This window comes from Salvelinus sp. IW2-2015, linkage group LG14 (genome assembly GCF_002910315.2).
Source record: "Salvelinus sp. IW2-2015 linkage group LG14, ASM291031v2, whole genome shotgun sequence".
Lineage (NCBI taxonomy): Eukaryota > Metazoa > Chordata > Actinopteri > Salmoniformes > Salmonidae > Salvelinus > Salvelinus sp. IW2-2015.
In genome coordinates this window covers 3,304,191-3,325,904 of record NC_036854.1, presented here as the reverse complement: position 1 = coordinate 3,325,904, position 21,714 = coordinate 3,304,191, and positions in this window count along the sequence as shown.

Here is a 21,714-nt window from a genome sequence, read left to right as displayed (position 1 = left end):
GCCATCCAGGACCTCTATACCAGTCAGTGTCAGAGGAAGACCCTAAAAATGTTCAAAGACTCCAGCCACCCTAGCTTCTTGACGCACGGATCCCTTTAGCGGGATCATTTTCGTAAACAACCGCTGAATTGCAGAGCGCCAAATTCAAAACAAATTGCAAAAAATATTTATATTCATGAAATCACAAGTGCAATATAGCAAAACACAGCTTAGCTTGTTGTTAATCCACTTGTCATGTCAGATTTTGAAAATATGCTTTACAGCGAAAGCAATCCAAGCGTTTTTATGAGTTTATCAATCACTAGACAAAACATTAAGAACACCTAGCAGCAATGTATATTTGTCACGAAAGCCAGAAAAGCATAAAAATGAATCGCTTACCTTTGATGATCTTCGGATGTTTGCACTCACGAGACTCCCAGTTACACAATAAATGTCCCTTTTGTTCGATTTGTTCATTTGTTTGGCGTGTTATGTTCAGTATTCCACAGCCTTAGGCAGGTCATCAAGGCTTGACAAAAATTCCAAAAAGTATCCGTAAAGTTCGTAGAAACATGTCAAACGTTTTAATAACAATCCTCAGGTTGTTTTTTAACATCAATAATCGATAATATTTCAACCGGATTGTAAACTATTCAATACTGGAGAGAAAGAAAAGTCGAGCAACAAGTGTCGAGCCTATAACTAATGTAAGGCCTCCGTCTATCCACTGACGGTTTTGATAAATCTCGCTCATTTTTCAGAATAAAAGCTTGAAACTACGTCTAAAGACTGTTCAGGAATCTGGTTGATATCCCTTTAAATGGACGAAAGGCAGGCAATGGAACAGTGATTTTTCAAAAATAAGAGTCACTTCCGGGTTGGATTTCCTCAGGTTTTCTCCTGCAAATCATTCTGTTATACTCACAGACAATATTTTGACAGTTTTGGCAACTTTAGAGTGTTTTCTATCCTACTCTGTCATTATATGCTATTCTAGTATCTGGACTGAGAAATAGGCAGCTTACATTGGGAACGTTATTTTTCCAAACATAAAAAATCCTGACCCTAGCTTCAAGAGGCTAGTCATGGACTGTTTTCTCTGCTACCGCACGGCAAGCGCCAAGTCTAGGTCCAAGAGGCTTCTAAACAGCTTCTACCCCCAAGCCATAGAGACTCCTGAATATCTAATCAATGGCCCAGACGATTTGCAATGCTGCCCCCCCCCCCCCTCCCCCCCACACACACTATTTTACGGTGCTGCTACTCTCTGTTATCATCTATGTATAGTCACTTTATAAACTATACCTACATGTAGATATTACCTCATTTACTTCGGCATAACCGGTGCCCCCGCACACTTTCTCTGTACCGGTACCCCTGCATATAGGCCTTGCTATTGTTATTTTACTGCTGCTCTTTAATTATTTGTTACTTTTTTTCATAATTTTTAAAGGTATTTTTCTTTATTTTTCAACAATCTGCATTGTTGGTTAAGGGCTTGTAAGTAAGCATTTCACTGTAAGATCTACACCTGTTGTATTCGGCGCATGTGACAAATACAATTTGATTTGATTTCTTTATGTTGTTATCGAGAGATGCATCTTCAGATAGAGGATTTAACAATTACAGTTTTTTACAAATCACTTGGCACTAATTTCGGAACCTTGATGTCATTTTTTTAAAACTCTAGACACAAAACTCACAACCAATGATCAAAATGCTAATTTTTCAAAACTAACACTTTTCCAATTGCTTGGATACAGTACATATAAAGCTAAGATCATTTGTTCATTGAACTAAAATCACCTGTTCAAAATGACACAACTTAACATCAAAGTATTACCATTTCAAAATGCAATTCACACATACATCTGAGTTGACTGTCTATTCATTTCATTACAATGATCTAAACTATCAATTGATACAACTGGCTCAAAATGATAAGAACTGTTGCGTTACTCTTAATGGCATAGTTTTACGGAAACTGACGAAACAATATTCCATGTTTAGATCATGAAAGTTGCAGGATAACGAGATCCATTGATGCCAATTACCGTGGAACATGAACCAATTGGACTACATTACCTATGGATGTATTTCATCATCATTCTTTATCAGACACTGTTTCTATGGTCCCATGTACCACTTTTCCAGACCATGTTTTTCAGATTTGACATTACTGTACACTCACCGGCCACTTTATTAGGTACACCTATCTAGTACTGGTAGACCCCTTTTGCTCACTACAGCCTGAATTATCACGGTGTTGTATGTTAAGAGATGCCCTTCTGCCAACCACTGTTTTAAACAGCTGTTATTTGAGCGTTTGTGGCCTTTCTGTTAGTTTGAATGAGTCTGGACATTCTCCTCTGACCTCTCTCATTAACAAGGTGGTTTGTCCACAGAAACTGCCGCTCACTGAATGTGTTTTCTTTATCGCACCATTCTCTGTAAACTCCAGAGACTGTAGTGCCGTAAAATCCCAGGAAGCAGCTGTTTCTGAGATGCTGGAATCCACATTGTGGCATCAAACAATCATACCACGGTCAACGTTGCTTAGATTACGCATCTTGCCCGTTCTAATGTTTGTTCGAACAACATGTAAAGCTCTCTACTCTATATACATTTATATTGAGTTGCAGGCAGCCAACATGATTCACTGTTCGAATGTAACGTCCTTGATGAGCTAAATCAGGTCTGTGAGAGCTATGATGCGTGACCTATGTCATTGTGTGGGATAATGTCAGGTTTCACCATACTCAAATTGGTGCAAGCTTGGTTTCAGGCCCATCCACAATTTACCACCCTGTGCTTACCCCTATACTCTTCTTCCTTAACCCTATATGGGAATTTTTCTCCACCATGGATGGAAGGTATATGATAGGCGCCCTCACGAACAAGCCACAATTCTCCAGGCCATGGATGACGCATGCAATGAACTCACGGCAGACAGTGTCAGGCCTGGATTCGCCATGGCCGAAAATTCTTCCCAAGATGATTGGCTAATGAAACATCCATTGTTGATGTGGATGAGAACCTGTGGGCCAAATCCACAGACAGGGTTGATGGAATATAGAAGTACAGTAATCAATAATTTTTGTTTTGCTTTTTACAGTAAGCCAGGTGAGAACACTGCAGGTTGACCCTTAACAGTTTTTTCTTTTTTGTAGCTAATTATTTTTGCTTTGATTCAAAGAACCTATGTTGTGATTTATTCTAATCATCAATAAATTTCATATTTTTGTTCAATGATTCCACTGTGTCTGTAACATTTCTCTACTAGTCATTTTACAGTGATGTATTTACGTGTAGTAGGATAATGGAACATGTATCACATATTTTGTAGTAATATTTAATGAGTGTACAAACGACTACACAGCTGAAACTATCGGTATCTTGAGGTGTTGGGTGATCTAAATGAATGTCCTATGGTATTTCATGATAAAGTGAGTTATTGAACCAATGATTCTGCAAGTAAGGTTTCTTTAAAGATATGAATGCACAATGCCAATGTTTTGAACATTGGACAGCCTATGTTACAAGTGATGACCGTTATTGAGTTTTGTATCTAGAGTTTTTGAAAAATGGACCACAAGGTTCTGAATTAGTGCCAAAGTGATTGTAAAAAACGGTAACATCAGAAGATGGAGTATTGCCCTGTGTGTGTGTGTGTGTGTTTCTGTGTGTTTGTTTCTGTGTGTGTCTCTGTCTGTGTGTTTCTGTGTTTCTGTGTGTGTCTGTGTGTTGTGTGTGTGTGTGTGTGTGTGTGTGTTCAGTGTGTGTGTAGGTGTGTCAGTGGTGTGTGTAGGTGTGTTTCGTATGTGTTCTGTTTGTCTGTGTGTGTGTCTGTGTTTGTCTCTGTGTGTGTACGGTGTGTGTGTTGTAATTGTGTCGTGTGTGTGTTGTGTGTGTGTGTGTGTGTGTGTGTGTGTGTGTGGTGTGGGTGTGTGTGTGTGTGTGTGTGTGTGTGTGTGTGTGTGTGTGTGCGGTGTGTGTGTGTGTATGTCTTGTTGTGTGTTTGTGTTGTCTCACTTCCACAGCCATTTTCACTCTTTCTCTTGGGTGAACTCATCACTTTGCAGTACAAACAACGTCAGCGTGAATAATAATGTTAGGTTAGGGCTAGTCCTTGTTTCTTTATTTGCCTATTCAATTCAGTGAATCATATGTACCGAGAAAAACATTTGGATAGAAATCTCCCTTGGCGATAATATGCCACATCACATTCATGGATGAGACCAATTCCATCCTCTGTTCCATATTGTCACGTCTCCTGACCTGTTTTCTCTTGTTTTGTATGTGTTTAGTTGGTCAGGGCGTGAGTTGGGAGTGGGACATTCTATGTTTATGTGTTTCTATGTTGGGTTTAAGGTGTTGCCTGATATGGTGTTCAATTAGAGGCAGGTGTTTGATGTTTCCTCTGCATTGAGAACCATATTAAGGTAGGCGTGTTCTCACTGTTTGTTGTGGTGATTGTCTTCCGTGTCTGTAGGTATGTTCGTACCACACGGGACGTAGCGTTTGTTTGTAGTCTGTACCTGTTTGTGCGTTCTTCGTGTATTTGTAAGTTCTCATGTTTAGGTCAGTCTACGTCGTTTATTTGTTTTGTGTAGTTTGTTTAAAGAGTTTTCGTGTTTCGTCGTTCTGTTAATAATAATTTATTATGTATTCATCACCCGCTGCGCCTTGGTCCGCTCATTCACCACAAGATGACCTTTACACATTATAACCTTTTCGGAACATTCCAAATGAAGTTCCAGGAGGGGGGGGGGGGTATGGGAACATTCCAAATGAAGTGCCTGGGGGCGGGGGGCATTTACATTCATGATGTCACGATTCCTGGAGTCAGTTGATAGTATTTCATTCATCTCTCAGACTTCTGAGGGGCCAGGCCCTAGTCGGTAGGGCCGAGCCTGAAAAGAAGATAGAGAGCGTCTCCTGTCTCCGCTGTGACCTTAAATGAAAGAGAAATGATGTTACACACACACACACAAACACACACACGTTGTGCTGCTGGGAACGTCCTCTGCCAGTGTCTGCCCTGGGAGGTGACAAGGAGTTCCAGAGGTCAGAGGGCAGAGGCATAGATTTTCTCCACTGAGACATGAGTATGTGTTTCAAATGGCATTTCCTTATATCAATTTCACTTTTTAACCAAGAACCATTAGGGTATAGGGCTCTTGGTCAAAAGTAATGCACTAGATAGGGAATAGGATGCCATACCTACAGTTTGTGCCTGTACATACAGGTAATGACAAAAATAAAACACACAACACAACGTGTCTTAAAAGGGAGTTGGGCTTCCACAAGCAAGAACAGCTTCAAATATCCTTGCATAGGAATCTAGAAGTGTCTGGAACTCTATTGGAGGGATGTGGACACAATTCTTCATCAAGAATTTTCATTATTTGGTGTTTTGTTTTGATGTTGGTGGAAAACGCTGTCTCAGGCGCCGCTCCACAATCTCCCAGTGATTCCAATTGGGTTGAGATCTGCGTGACTGAGATGCCATAGCATATGGTTTACTAGCTTTTTCATGCTCATCAAACCATTAAGTAACCACTCGTGCCCTGTGGATGGGGGCATAGTCTTGCGTAACCCAAAAAATGAAAATAATGATAAATAATGGCCTGTCCAGAATATTCTACATGACCTAATTATACATGACCATGGCATGATGGGATGTTAAGTGCTTAATTAACTCAGGAACCACACCTGTGTGGAAGCACCTGCTTTCATAAGTTTGTATCCCTCATTTACGTGCTTCCATTATTTTGTCAGTTACCTGCTCACTATCTGTTCACAACACACACACACACACACACACACACACACACACACACAACACACACACACCACACACACACACACACACACCACACACACACACACACACACACACACACACACACACACACACACACACACACACACACACACACAGTCTTATATATTGTGTCAATGTTGAATAGATGGAGACAATCTATATTTAATTTGTGTTGGGACTTGGAAGGCACATCCCTGTGTTTCAGCCTTGTCAAACTGTCTCATCTCCAGCCCCCACAAGGCATAATGACCAACCTCTCTCTTCCTCATTCAACTTCTCTCTCTCGCCCTCCATCCAACCTCTCTCTCAAGTCCTCCATCCAACCTCTCTCTCTCCGTCATCCGTCCAATCTATCTCTCTCACATCCTCCGTCCAACCTCGTCTCTCTCCGTCTCCATCCAACCTCTCTCTCCCACCCTCATCCAACATCTCTCTACTCCACCCTCCATCCAACATTCTCTCTCTCCACCCTCCATCAACATCTCTCTCTCCGCCCTCCATCCAACATCCTCTCTTCTCCGACCCTCCATCCAAACATCTCTCTCTCCGCCCTCAACTCCAAATCTCTCTCTCCCCTCCATCCAACATCTTCTCTCTCGCCCTCCATCCAACATCTCTCTCTCGCTTCCATTCAAACATTTCTCTCTCCAGCTCCTCCCAAAACTCTCTCCGCCTCATCCAACATCTCTCTCGTCCATCTCGCATCCAACCTCTCTCTCTCCACCCTCCATCCAACATTCTCTCTCTCCACCCTCCATCCCATCTCGCTTCCACCCTCCATCCAACATCTCGTCTCTCCGCCCGTCCATATTCTCCCATGTCCATTAACATCTCTCTCTCCCACCCTCCATCCAACATCTCTCTCTCGCACGCCTTCATACCAACATCTCTCTCTCACACCCTCCATCCAACATCTCTCTCTCCACCCTCCATCCAACATCTCTCTCTCCGCCCTCCATCCAACCTCTCTCTCTCCATCCTACACGTCTCTCTTCTATGGTATTTATTCTGTCTTGCCTTTCAGTCTTCAATATGATTTTGATGCCAGTGAATTAAATATAGTGGTGAAATTTTCCAATGTTTAGGCAAACAAGTGGAAGAGCCAAAATGACTGTGGATGTTCCTTAGCATATTGTGAAATCGTTGTGCATCATGATGATGATTCAAATTTTGGGGATTCTCCCTATAAACTGTTAATCACTTTAATTGTCAGTTTGCAATGGCTTCATATCTTATTCATGAGGGTCTGATTGCACCGTTTATATTTGTTAAAAAAGTGGAAATGTCTGACCATCTCTAATATGACCATTTGGATAACATTTCCTATGAACCATCCGTGATGCATTATGAATGTAGTGCTTTACACTACATGACCAAAAGTATGTGGACACAAGCTCGTCAAATATCTCATTCCAAAATCATTAACATTACTATAGAGTTGGCCCCCCTTTTGCTGCTATAACAGTCTCTAAATTTATGGGAAGGCTTTCCACTAAATGTTGGAAAGTTGCTGCGGGGAATTGCTTCCATTCAGCCACAAGAGCATTAGTGAGGTTGGGTACTGATGTTGGGCGATTAGGCCTGGCTGCAGCTCCCGACGAACAGTTCTTGTGGTGCCGTTGCTTCCAGAGGCAATTTGGAACTCGGTAGTTTGTGTTGATTTTTACGCGCTACAAGCTTCAGCACTCGGCGATCCCGTTCTGTGAGCTTGTGTGGTCTACCACTTTGTGGCTGAGCATTTGTTGCTCCATGATGTTTCCACTTCACAATAACATCACTTACAGTTGACCGGGTAGCTCCAGCAGAGCGAACTGACTTGTTGGAAAGGTGGCATCCTATGACGGTGCCACGTTGAAAGTCACTGAGCTCTTCAGTAAGGCCATTCTATTGCCAATCTGATTTAGTCTACTGAAGATGACACATCGTTGTGTGCTCGATTTTATACAAACCGGTCAAGAAATGGGTTGGGTTGAAATAGCCAAATCCACATCATTTAAGGAGTGTCCACAATACTTCTTTGTATATATATGGTGTAACTTCATGTGGAACCTTATGAAGAACAATGCGTGAAAGGGTGTAAAAGGGTACAAGTGCAGAAATTAAATTGGTTACTTGGGGGGTAGTAATGTGAAAGGCCTGTGTGTGGGGGATATGAAAGTAGGTCTGACTTGGGTTAGAGACTGGAGGTCAGTGGGGAAACACAGTAATTAAGTTCTAACTGCCAGGAAGGGAGAAGGGAGAGAGATGGAGAGGGAAAAGAGAGAGGGGGAGGGAGGGAGCAAGTCTGTTTGGTAGGATTGAGCCCCCTAAAGCCATCAGATACACATTCAGATTTATGACATCGCACAATAAATTACATCACGGGTGATTCCGTGTAAAAGTTATTCGGGATCGGTGTCCATTCCACGGGACGGTTGAGCTAATGTAGGCTACTGCGATAAGCATGAGGTTGTAAGTAACAGTACACATCTTTCCCAGGACATAGGCAATAACTGATATTGGCAAGAACTTAAATTCTTGTTAATCTAACTGCACTGTCCAATTTACAGTAGCTAATACAGTGAAATAATACAATGCTATTGTTTCAGGAGAGTGCATGAAACGTTATTACACAACTAGGCACATTTGGGCAGTCTTTTTTATTATTTTATTTTATTTACCTTGATTTAACACAGGTATAGCTAGTTGAGAAAAGTTCTCATTTGTAATGCGACCTGGCCAAGATAAAGCATAGGAATTCGGCACATCCAACAACCCAAGTTACTTATGGAATAAACAAACATACAGTCAATATACAGTAGAAAAATAAGTCTATATACAATGTGATCAAATGAGGTGAGATAAGGGAGGTAAAGGCAAAAAAAGGCCATGGTGGCGAGGTAAATACAATAATAGCAAGTAAAACACTAATATGGTAGATTTGCAGTGGAAGAATGTGCAAAATAGAATAAGGGGGTGCAAAGGAGCAAAATAAATAAATAAATAAATACAGTAGGAGAAGGTAGTTGTTTGGGGTAAATTATAGATGGCTATGTACAGGTGCAGTAATATGTGAGCTGTTCTGACAGCTGGTGCTTAAAGCTAGTGAGGGAGATAAGTGTTTCCAGCTTCAAAGATTTTTGCAGTTCGTTCCAGTCTTGGCAGCAGAGAACTGGAAGGAAAGACGACAAAGGAGGATTGGCTTTGGGGTGACCAGTGAGATATACCTGCTGGAGCGCGTGCTACGAGTGGGTGCTGCTATGGTGACCAGTGAGCTGAGATAAGGCGGGGCTTTACTTAGCAGAGACGTGTAGATACCTGTAGCCAGTGGGTTTGGCGACGGTAGAGCGAGGGCCAAACAACGAGAGCGTAGGTGCAATGGTGGGTAGTTTATGGGGCTTTGGTACAAAACGGATGCACTGTGATGACTGCATCCAGTTTGTTGAGTAGCATGTGAGCAGTGTACTGTCTGATGGAATAACACTCACTCCCGATGTCGAGTAACGGCTTCTACAAAAACTGAGAAATCCTCCTTTCGGAATAACCTCAGAAACACCTAATAACTACACATGAAACATTGAGTAACAATATACAGTTACTGTTAAAAGTGTGGAGGCTTTATAGATGACATCACCGAAGTCGAGGATCGGTAGGAGTTGCAGTTTTACAAGGGTATGTTTGGACAGCATGAGTGAAGGAAGCTTTGTTGCGATATAGGAGAGCCGATTTCTAGATATAATTTGGATTGAGGAGATGCTTAATGTGAGCCTGGAAGGAAGTTTACAGTCTAACCAGAAACCTAGGATATTTGTAGTTGTCCACGTACTGTTCTAAGTCAGAGCCGTCCCGAGTAGGATGCTGGAACGGCGAGCAGGTGCGGGCAGTGATCGGCTGTGAATAGCATGCATTTAGTTTTACTTGCATTTAAAGAGCAGTTGGAGGCCACGGAAGGAGAGTTGTATGCATTGAAGCTCGTCTGGAGGTTAGTTAACACAGTGTCCAAAGAGGGCCAGAAGAATACAGAATGTGTTGTCTGCGAGAGGTGTATCAGAGAATCACCAGCAGCAAGAGCAACATCATGATGTATACAGAGAAGGGAGTCAGCCCGAGGATTGAACCCTGTGGCACCCCCATAGAGACTGCAGAGGTCCGGACAACAGGCCCTCCGATTTGACACACTGAACTCTATCAGAGAAGTAGTTGGTAAACCAGGCGAGGCAATCATTTGTGAGAAACCAAGTGTCGAGATCTGCCAATAAGAAATGTGGTATTGACAGAGTCAAGAAAGCTTGCTCAGGTCGAATGAATACGGCTGCCGCAGTAATGTATCTTATCGATGGCGTTATGATGTCGTTTAGGACCTTGAGCGTGGCTGAGGTGCACCACCAGACCAGCTCTGAAACCATATTGCATAGCGGAGAAGGTACGGTGGGATTCGAAATGGTCGGTAATCTGTTTGTATAACTTAGGCTTTCGAAGACGTTAGAAGACAGGGTAGGATAGATTATAGCGTTGTAGCAGTTTGGGTCATAGAGTGTCACCCCCTTTGAAGAGGGGATGACCCGCAGCAGCTTTCCAATCTTTTGGGAATCTCAGCGATACGAAAAGAAGAGTTTGAACAGGCTAGTAATAGAAGTTGCAACAATTTCGGCAGATAATTTACAAAGAGAGGGTCCAGATTGTCTACCCGACGAGATTTGTAGGGGTCCAGATTTTGCAGCTCTTTCGAACATCAGCTATCTGGATTGGGTGAAGGAGAAATGGTGGGGGCTTTGGCGGGTTGCTGTGGAGGGTGCCGGGCAGTTGACCGGGGCAGGGGTAGCCAGGTGGAAAGCATGGCCAGCCGTAGAGAAATGCTTATTGAAATTCTCATTATGTGGATTTATCGGTGGTGACCAGTGTTTCCTAGCTCAGAGCAGTGGGCAGCTGGAGAGGAGGTGCTCTTATTCTCCATGGACTTTACAGTGTCCCAGAACTTTTTGATGTTTGGTACTACAGGATGCAATGTATGTTTGACAAAAGCTACTGCGGGTAAGCTTTTCCTAACTGCCTGTGTATATTTTTTCCTAACTTCCCTGTAAAAAGGTGCATATCACAGGGGCTATTCGATGCTAATGCAGAATGCCACAGGATGTTTTTGTGCTGGTCAAGGGCAGACAGGTCTGGAGTGAACCAAGGACTATATCTATTCCTAGTTCAAYWTTTTTTGAATGGGGCATGCTTATTTAAGATGGTGAGGAAGGCACTTTTAAAGAATAGGCATCATCTACTGACGGCATGAGGTCAATGTCATTCCAGGATACCCCGGCCAGGTCGATTAGAAAGGCCTGCTTGCAGAAGTGTTTTAGGGAGCGTTTGACAGTGATGAGRGGTGTTCGTTTGGTCGCAGACCCATTACGGATGCAGGAATGAGGCAGTGATCGCTGAGATCTTGATTTAAAACAGCAGAGGTCTATTTGGAGGGYGAGTTAGTTAYGATACAGAACTCTGCAGGCTATCTTTACAGTAGATTGCAACACCGCCCCCTTTAGCAGTTCTATCTTGGCGGAAAATGTTAAAGTTAGCRATKGAGATTTCAGGGTTTTTGGTGGTTTTCCTTAGCCAGGATTCAGACACGGCTAAGACATCCGGGTTGGCAGAGTGTGCTAAAGCAGTGAGTAAAACAAACTTAGGGAGTAGGCTTCTAATGTTAACATGCATAAAACCAAGGCTTTTATGGTTACAGAAGTCAACAAATGAGATCACCTGGGGAGTGGGAGTGGGGCTAGGCACTGCAGGATGTGGATTAACGACTACATCACCAGAGGAACTGCGGAGAAGTAGGATAAGGGTACGTCTAAATGCTATACGAACTGGCCGTCTAGCACGTTCGGAACAGAGAGTAAAAGGAACAGGTTTCTGGGCACGATAGCATGGATTCAAGGCATAGTGTACAGACAAAGGTAAGGTAGGATGTGAGTACATTGGAGGTAAACCTAGGCATTGAGTAATGATGAGAGAKATATAGTCTCTAGAGACGTTTAAACCAGGTGATGTCATCGCATATGTAGGAGGTGGAACAACATGGTTGGTTAAGGAATATTGAGCATGGCTAGAGRCTCTACAGTGAAATAAGACAGTAATCACTAACCAGGACAGTAATGGACGAGGSATATTGATATTAGAGAGAGRCATGCGTAGCCAAGTGAACATATGGGTCCAGTGATGCTAACAAGCTAACAATTAGTAGGCCGGGTCTAAACATGCTAGCCGTTAGCAGACCGGGGCTGGCAARCTAGCAGTTATCAGACCGGGGCAGGCAAGCTAACAGTTAGCAGACCGGGGCAGGCAAGTTAGCAGTTAGCAGACCGGGGCTAGCAAGTTAGCCTTTGGGGGACGTCGCGATGGGGATAAGTCTGTTTTTGCCTCTTTGTGCGGTGACGTCGATAGACCAGTCATGGAATTAGTAGGGTTCCAGGTAGCTCTAGGTAGCTAGCAGGCCTAACAGGTTAGCAGAATGGGCCTTCAGCAGGCGTCGCGCCTGAGGGGCCTGTTGGAATCCTCGGGCAGATTATGTCGGTATTCCAGTCGTAGAGGATCGGCGGGGTTCCGTGCCCCGTACCGGCAATAGAAGGGGTCCGGATATTGTAGCCCAGGAGTGGGCTTCGGTGGTAGCACAGGAGCCCTGGCCGGGCTAGCTTCAGGCTAATTGGTGCTTGCTCTGGTATGGAAACGCTAGCCAGGAGTGGTCCCCCGGGATTGCGGTTAGCTAGTTGCGAAGATCCAGATGAAAATGTTCAGAGTTTGCGGTAGGAATCCGGGGATATGGAGAGAAATAGGTCCGTTATGCTCTGCTAGCAATGGTTTGCTAACTGATAGCKGGTAAGTAGTTTGCTGGCTAGCTTCAGTTGAGGGATTCCAGATCMGAAGTAAATGGAAATACTTTAGAAAAAAGCAGATCCACGCCACATTGGGTGAGGCGGGTTGCAGGAGAGTATTTAGAAGTTGAGGTTTAGGAAAATATTTTTAAAAGATATGCGAAGAAAAAGATGTAAAAAGATATACACAAGGGACACGACAGGACAAAGACAAAGACGTCTGACTGCTACGCCATCTTGGATAATCCAGTCTTGATACAACGTTTTGAACAGAAATGCAATAGTTCATTGGATCAGTCTAAAACTTTGCACATACACTGATGCTATCTAGTGGCCAAAATCTAAATTGCACCTGGGCTGGAATAATACATTATGGCCTTTATCTTCCATTTCAAAGATGATGGTACAAAAAAATACAAAAGAACAGTTGGTTTTTCTTTGTATTATCTTTTACCAGATCTATTGTGTTATATTCTACTACATTCCTTTCACATTTCCATAAACTTCAAAGTGTTTCCTTTCAAATGGTACCAAGAATATGCATATCAGGGCCTGAGCTACAGGCAGTTAGATTTGGGTATGACATTTTAGTTGAACATTGAAAAAAAGGGGCTATTCCTTAACCTGAGCATGCACACATTCAGTTAGTTTTTTCCAAATGGAACCATGTGTCACGGCTGTTGAAGGAGGAGGACCAAGGTGCAGCGTGGTGGGCGTACATGTTCCTTTATTAAACAAGACGCCGAACAAAACCRTAAACACTACAAACAAACCKTGAAGCTCAAAGGCTATGTGCCCTAAACAAAGTCAACTTCCCACGAACACAGGTGGAAAAAAGRGCTACCTAAGTATGGTTCTCAATCAGAGACAACGATAGACAGCTGTCCCTGATTGAGAACCATACCCGGCCAAAACATAGAAATAGAAAATCATAGAAACACAAACATAGAATGCCCACCCCAACTCACRCCCTGACCAAACCAAAATAGAGACATAAAAAGGATCTCTAAGGTCAGGGCGTGACACCATGTTAATAATTCAGCCAGGTCACACCAGACTGACTTCAGTATTCGACGTCTGTCCAGGTCCCCAGCACATCAGGAGATGCTTTCAATACCCTCCAATAGGGACAATGTGAGCACCTATTACCATGTAGTAGGTTTTTAGCTTGCTAGGGAGTTTGCCCTTCAGAACAGCCTCAATATGTCGGGGCATGGACTCTACAATGCCGAAAGCGTTCCACAGGGATGCTGGTCCATGTTGACTCTAATGCTTCCCACAGTGTCAAGTTGGCTGGATGTCCTTTAGGTGGTGGACCATTATTAATACAGACAGGAAACTGTTGAGCCTGAAAAACACAGCAGCGTTGCAGTTCTTGACACAAACCGAACTTAAATATTTTGTTTTGCCCATTCACCCTTTGAACTGCACACATACATAATCTATGTCTCAATTGTCTCAGTGCATAAACATCCTTCTTTAACCTGTCTCCTCCTCTTCATCTACATTGATTGAAGTGGATTTTACAAGTGACATCAATAAGAGATCATAACTTTCACCTGGGTTCATCTGTTCAGACTATGTCATGAAAAGAGCAGGTGTTCTTAATGTTTTGTACACTCCGTGTATTCTGTAAACCAAACATCTGTTCAGATCTGTTCTTTTCATTCAAAATCTTTCTTTCAATTTGTCAGTTCTGGTTATAGATCGCACGTACATGGACCCATAGAGATGTATAGAGGGCACACTTGCCACTAGATGGGAAATCCCTCTATGGTGTTTGCTATCACAGAAGTGATCAATGGCAAAGAGGTCAGGGGCCCCGGGACATCCTACAATAGCACCCGATTCCAATCCAACACCAATGCCGTTTAGCAAACTCCAGGCATTTAAGTGTTGTTTGCTCTCAACAAATGTGGCAACCCTACCAAAGACTCTATTGGCATGGAGATGGCATTTAATTTACAATTAAGAGATTTGTTGAACCCAAGATATGACCATGTTCTGTAATTCTTCAACTGTGGCCCCTTTGACTTTTCTTTGCCTCCAGAACCATCKTCTTCACTCWGTGTGGGGACAGGGTACACATAGGTCCACTACCAGGCTAATTTACCACTGTTCAAGTGGTTTTAAACTTCTTAGTTAATAAGTGGTATATTTCTGGGCGGGTTTTGCAAAAAAATACCCATTGCCTGATCTATGAGGGTCAACAACCATTTCACACTGGGCAGAGATGTCAGTTCAACATTCATTTTGATTTACATTTGGTCAACTAACGTGTATTCAGCATTAAATCATCAAAACATTTCACTGAGTCATTGGATTTAGGTTAAAAGTTTAATGATAAAAATACAAAATTCCCTTACATAGATTACTTTTTTCAAATCCAATCAGTTCTCCACATTAAGTCAACGTCATCACATTGATTTATTTTGTTTAAATGACGTGGAAACAACTTTGATTCAACCAGTTTTTGCCTAGTGGGCTGTCTCTTTTCGTTTCAGATTTTTTTACCTTTCCCCATGGTGATAGATGAAAAATGGATTTTAAACTTGTGTTACCTAATTTTATACCCTAGTGAAACAGGCAGCCATGGAAGGCCACAATACCGTTCCTTAAAATGAGATTATCTTTAAAGGTGCAATGTCAATGCAGATTTTATTTTATTTATAAGAATCTTTACGGGTGCCAATCATTTTGACACCTTCATTTTGATTAACCTAAATATATTAAACGGAATAGCATTTTTTTAGATGCAGGCAGTTTATTTCAAAAGGTCTAAGATATAATTGAGCCCCCTATACATTTACCTGACACCCCTGTGCACTCCTTCACCAGGTTCTCCTTTTCATCCTTCTCTGTTTCAGAAGTGTGTAAAGCCCTGAAAGAAATTGATTTAAAAAAATCCCCTGGCCCTGATGAACTAGACCCCCGCTTCCTACACCTAGCTGCAGACGTCATTGCTCCCCCCTTAATTAACATGTATTTTTAACCTCACGCTTGATGTTAAGGAAATCCCCAAGTTATGAAAATCTGCTTTTGTACTGCCTCTCCTGAAAGGTGAAGATCCTTCGCTAYTTGACAACTATCGACCCATATCACAACTGTCTGTAYTGTCAAAKGTACTGGAGTCCTTAGTTAGTAGGCAGCTAAAGACCTACTTCCAAGAAAACAACATCTTAAATGGAATGCAATCAGGTTTTAGGTCTGGCCACAGCACTGTTTCAGCAACATTGAAGGTTTTAAATGACATCCACTGCGCTCTTGATAAGAAGTTACACTGTGTGTCTGTTTTTATTGATTTGTCGAAGACTTTTGACACCGTGGACCATGCTGTGTTAGTGAAAAGGTTAAAATGTTGTGGAATTACTGGTCATGCTCTAAATTGGTTAATAAATTACCTWTCAAATCGTACACAATGTCTAATGGCGGATGGTTGTAAATCTGGGTCCATAGAGATGTGCTCAGCTGTTCCGCAAGGTTCTATTTTGGGCCCACTGTTGTTCATTTTGTATATCAACAACATTGGGGATCTTATTGAAACATYGGATGTTCATTTTTATGCAGATGATACTGTTCTTTATTCAAGTGGTAGTAGTTTATCTTTAGCTTTTGAAAATGCCCAAATAGCATTTAACATCATACAACAGAATCTGTATGATTTAAAGCTGATTCTAAATTCGGGTAAAACAAGATGCATGGTATTTTCAAATGCCAGGCATGTTACAAATCATGTCATTGCTACATTGGCTGGACATACTATAGAGTAAGTTAAAGTGTACAAATATTTGGGTGTGTGGGTTGATGATAAGCTGAGCTTCACTGTGCATGTAGARAACTTGATAAGGAAGCTCAAGCTGAAAATAGTATTTTATTACCGGCATAAGGCTTGTTTTTATTTTGAGGCCAGGAAGGAGCTGGTACGATGTACATTACTGTCGGTTTTAGATTTTAGTGATGTTATATATATGCAGGGCTCAGCCACTACCCTGAGAGCACTTGATTCAGTGTATCATGCAGCCCTCAGGTTCATTACAAATCAGAAACGTCTAACACATCATTGTGATCTCTACAGCGCTGTTGGCTGGTCGTCATTGACCTTGCGTAGGCTTAAACACTGGTATACACTGATTTATAAGGCCATATTGGGTAAAATGCCATTTTATCTCTGTTCTTTTTTAGTCAGGTCAGTAAATAAATATCAATTACGGTCCCATTCTGATTTGCTTCTAACAGTACCAAAAATTAGAACAGGTCATGGTAGAAATAGTTTTAGTTACTTGGCACCGTGGTCCTGGAATTCTCTCCTGAACATTTTAAAATGTGATGATCTAGTTCCGTTGGTGGAGTTTAAACACTTGATCGATGTATATATCATAGAAGAGTGTAATTGTTTTTAGGCCAGCTGTTTTTAGTCAAGATGTTTGTGTTGTTAATGTAAAATGATTGTTGTACTGTATGTGTGTTTATAGTTTTGTTTAATGTTGTGTTAGTGTATGTAAGTTGTTTTGTCTGCAACATTGTTCCCTCTGCTGTTATTTGACCAGGTCTCTCTTGGAAAAKAGATATTATCTCAATGACAAAAAAACKGTATAAATAAAGGTAAAATAAAACATTTCAAAAAATCTTTGTGTGAGTATTTAAATTAGTATAAAACAGTGGTGGAAAAAGTACCCAATTGTCATACTTGGGTAAAAGTATAGATACCTTAAAAAGTTATTCAAGTAAAAGTGAAAGTCACCCTGTAAAATACTACTCGAGTAAAAGTCTAAAAGTATTTGGTTCTAGATATACTTAAGTATCAAAAGTAAATGCAATTGCTAAAATATAGAAGTATCAAAAGTTAAAGTAAATGTATAAATCATTTAAAATTCCTTATATTAAGCACAGCAGATGCCACCATTTCATTTTTTGGGGGATTGGTAGGGTCACAATCTAACACTCAGACACAATTKACAAATTATGCATTTATTTTCAGTGAGTCGCCAGATCAGAGGCAGTAGGGATGACCACGTGTTCTCTTGATAAGTGTGTGAATTGGACCATTTTCCTGTCCTGCTAAGCAATCAAAATGTAATGAGTACTTTTGGCTGTCAAAGTAAATGTAGGGAGTAAAAAGTACATTATTTTCTGTAGTGAAGTAAAAGCAAAAGTTGTAAAAAAATATATAGAAATAGTAAAGTAAAGAACAGTTACCCTCCAAAATGACTTAAGTAGTACTTTAAAGTAGTTCTACTTAAGTACTTTACGATACTGGGAGAAACCCTGACCTTCTATACTATTCAGGCTAACTGTAACTATGCAATTCTAAGGTACTTTACCTTCTGCTGAACTTAAAAAACATTCCAAATGACAACAAAGGTGTTATGATAGATTTTGATCAAGAAATCTTTAAGATTGTAATATCTATTTCAGACTCTGTAACATCCATAATGTTTGTTTTTCCTCTCTAAAGTAATAATGGAAATGACTGTTTTTGTGTTCAGCCAAGCCTTTCCTTCGAAATGGAAATCAATATATTTGACCTAAGACTTAAAAACTCACAGACTTTTGCTAATATGTTCTGTCACCCCAAAAAGCGTATTACATTTAATGTAACATCCGAACGCTTCTTATTTGTCAATATTTAGAAGTGGGGTTTTTGAGATATACGCTCCCACAAGGGGTACTGTAGAACGTTTCATATATATTTCATTTGTCCATTCTGTGAGACRTTGAAGTTGTGGTTTTGCATGCAAATGTAATGTCCTTAACGCTGGAATTGGTCAAGAAAGTCTAGCCATTTTGTATCAGATGGTAGGCTACAGTGGTACTGTAAGCTAAGCGGCAGCTCATCTTGTACACTGCCTACCACAGCCAGAATTAGGTGCAGGTTTGGAGAAAAGTTCAGACGTAATCCGTATGGACGGACAAGGAGTTCCAGATTATAGACATGGTTTTTGGAAACATGTAAGCCTTGGGACATTTGACTGAATATGTTCCGGGCTCCACATTCTAGGACACCATTGCATTCAATGCGCGGCGTCTTATGTGGGGCTACGCTTTCCTGTACTATAGCCTCTGCCAAGAGGTCTCGGCCTTTATTGTACATGTTGCAGTGTGATCACCGTGAAACAGGAGGGTTGCTGGTACAGTGTACTCCTGCCAGAGATGCTAGTCATTATCATCCCAGTCCAAGTCCTGGGCTGCCACCATTGTTGAAAGTACACACACACACACACACACACACACACACACACACACACACACACACACACACACACACACACACACACTCCACTCACTCACTCACTCACTCACTCACTCACTCACTCACTCACTCACTCACTCACTCACTCACTCACTCACTCACTCACTCACTCACTCACTCACACACACACTCACAGACACACCTCCTGTTTTCTCAGTTGCTCTGCTAGAATCCTCCCCCCTGGATTCTTGTACTACATGAAACCAATTAAGCAGGAACAGAGAGGCTCCTCATGTTGTGTGTGATTGTTTTTTAATAACAGTGCAGGTAAAAACAGCCCCTCTAATTGCTCATCCAACACATTACACTTCTTTGTCTGAATTCACTGGTTTTACGCACCAGCCAAGCTTCTGGGAGAGCGCAATGGTTTTCTTTTGAATAGTTATCATCCAACACATTCCCACTAAATATTAAACAGTATTGAGGCTGCGTAGTAGCAAATACCATGTGTGCTACATGTGTTTGTCCATATGTTTTAAACGGCCCTTGATGCTTTGCACTGCTTGTCACCAGAATTGTTATTGTCTAAAAATCCTATTTAGACCTTTGCCTGGTAGTCACAGTCATGCAGCCAGATCTTCATAATCATAAATCTCAAGTCTTCCTTGAAAGGAAACAAGGATGAATTTGCGGCATTTGTGCCGCGGCGGTCTAAATGAATGGGAGAGCTACATTTTTAACTGAGTACGAAGTCGTTAATGTCGTTTTAGAAATGTTACCCTTCAACAATGAATTGACGGTTGCCTTAACGGCGAGGGAGACAGGACAGGTGAAATAAAAGGCATGCTTATAATTACCAAACCATTTCATTTTAAAATGGATGCCGTTGTGTCCTCAGAGTTCCACTGTCTCTTTTCTTTGCTGTGGCCCGATGCCAGGCACCCTGTCACCGTCCCTGATACTAAAGACGCAGTAACGTAAACATATCATGTGTAGGAGGGGAGAAGTAGTATGGAGATGGAGTACACAGCTGTATCAGGGTACACATCAGTGTGTTATCTAACACTTCATTGGAGAATTATGCTGTATGGGCTTTTGTGAATCATGAAGTTAGGTTCAAAACAGTTGATATGTAGCATGTGCAGGGTCAGCAGTACTGTATGTCAAGAAAGACTCCTAGGCCTGTATTTTAATGTATTTATAAAAATCTTTATTTAACTAGGCATGTCAGTTAAGAACAAATTCTTATTTACAATGACGGCCTACACCCCCCAAACCCAGACAACTCTGTGCCAATTGTGCGCTGTCCTATGGGACTCCCACTCATGGCCGGTTGTGATAGAGCCTGGATTTGAACCAGAGTGTCTGTATTGACTTGATATTGTAGGCCTAACTTCAAGACATCACTTGCTAACTTCAAGTAAACTTATTAAATCTATACCAAGTACTAGATACTAGATATTAACTTTTTTCTCTATCTCGCTGTGTAAACTTCCCAGCGTATTTTGATTGATATTGATCAACTGGATAAACATTCTAAGACAATATGAAAAGAACCTGACACGATAGAATGAAATAACAGAAAATGACAAATCCAGAGGCGGATTGGACATGGCATTTTTTTAAATCAGCGAGGCAGTTTGTTCATTAAGAAGCCCTTGAGCCATGATACACAATACCGGTGTCAGACGTCCTCACAGGAAGACCGAAACGTAATCCGATTGGAGCGATGACATMAAAATAATTTTATCCCCATCGTTCTTGTTGAAACACCAGAAGGCTTGTCTTGCAGACGGCCCCTGACTGTCAATCCACCCTGTTGATGTATCTCCTCTCAGGATCGGCTTCCTTTGACAGTTGGGTTTGAAAAGACAGAGGAAAACAGTAGGTCACGTACGCAGTGAGAGGGTTGTAGTTACAATGTAGAAGAGGTGACGGATGGTAGCATAAAAACACAGCGGATTGATGTGATTACCATGGATATGCTATGTCAGAGCTGCAATAGAGGTGGTAGGAGAGACTGGAAGGAATCCTGTTGATCAGGCTCGCACCTTCATCTGACACTCCTGCTGCTCCAGAATCCCATTTCCACACGGTTGTGAGACAATGTCAGCCTCCTCCACTACTGTAAATCTCAAGGGCACACTACGAGAAGGGAAATGCTTACCTCAATTTTGTATTTTTTTTAAGTCAACCATCTTAAAGGGCAACAAACCTGCTCCTGTCAATGCGATGGGATGGGAGTCCCGCAGAAAGAGTCCAGTTGTTGAGAAAGACCATATACAGTATGAGATGGATCTAGTAGAAGAGCCAATGGTTGTAGCCGTCACTTTGGTTACAAAACAACAACATATAAGCACMATTTTTTCACCTTTACCACTTATATTGGAACCGGAATCCTTACTGGAGTTTTTGACATCAGCGCATGTTCAACGCAAGGGTCCAAGTGTGTGCATCACAAAGTAAGGATTCGACCCTTACTGTTGTTTTTCACTATTTCAAACACAATACACATAGCTACACATGCATTTTAGCAGGTGGCTAGCTTAGTACTGACCCTTTCTCATAACACTGTTGCAGTGCACTAAAAGCTGATCGCCTTCTATATACTTCATATAGTATATATATATCACTGTCTCATACTAAACTTACAGCCTGAAAGTATGTAGTATATATATATATATATATACATGTATATGTGTGTATTTACAGTGAGGGAAAAAAGTATTTGATCCCCTGCTGATTTTGTACGTTTGCCCACTGACAAAGAAATGATCAGTCTATCATTTTAATGGTAGGTTTATTTGAACAGTGAGAGACAGAATAACAACAAAAATATCCAGAAAAACGCATGTCAAAAATGTTATAAATTGATTTGC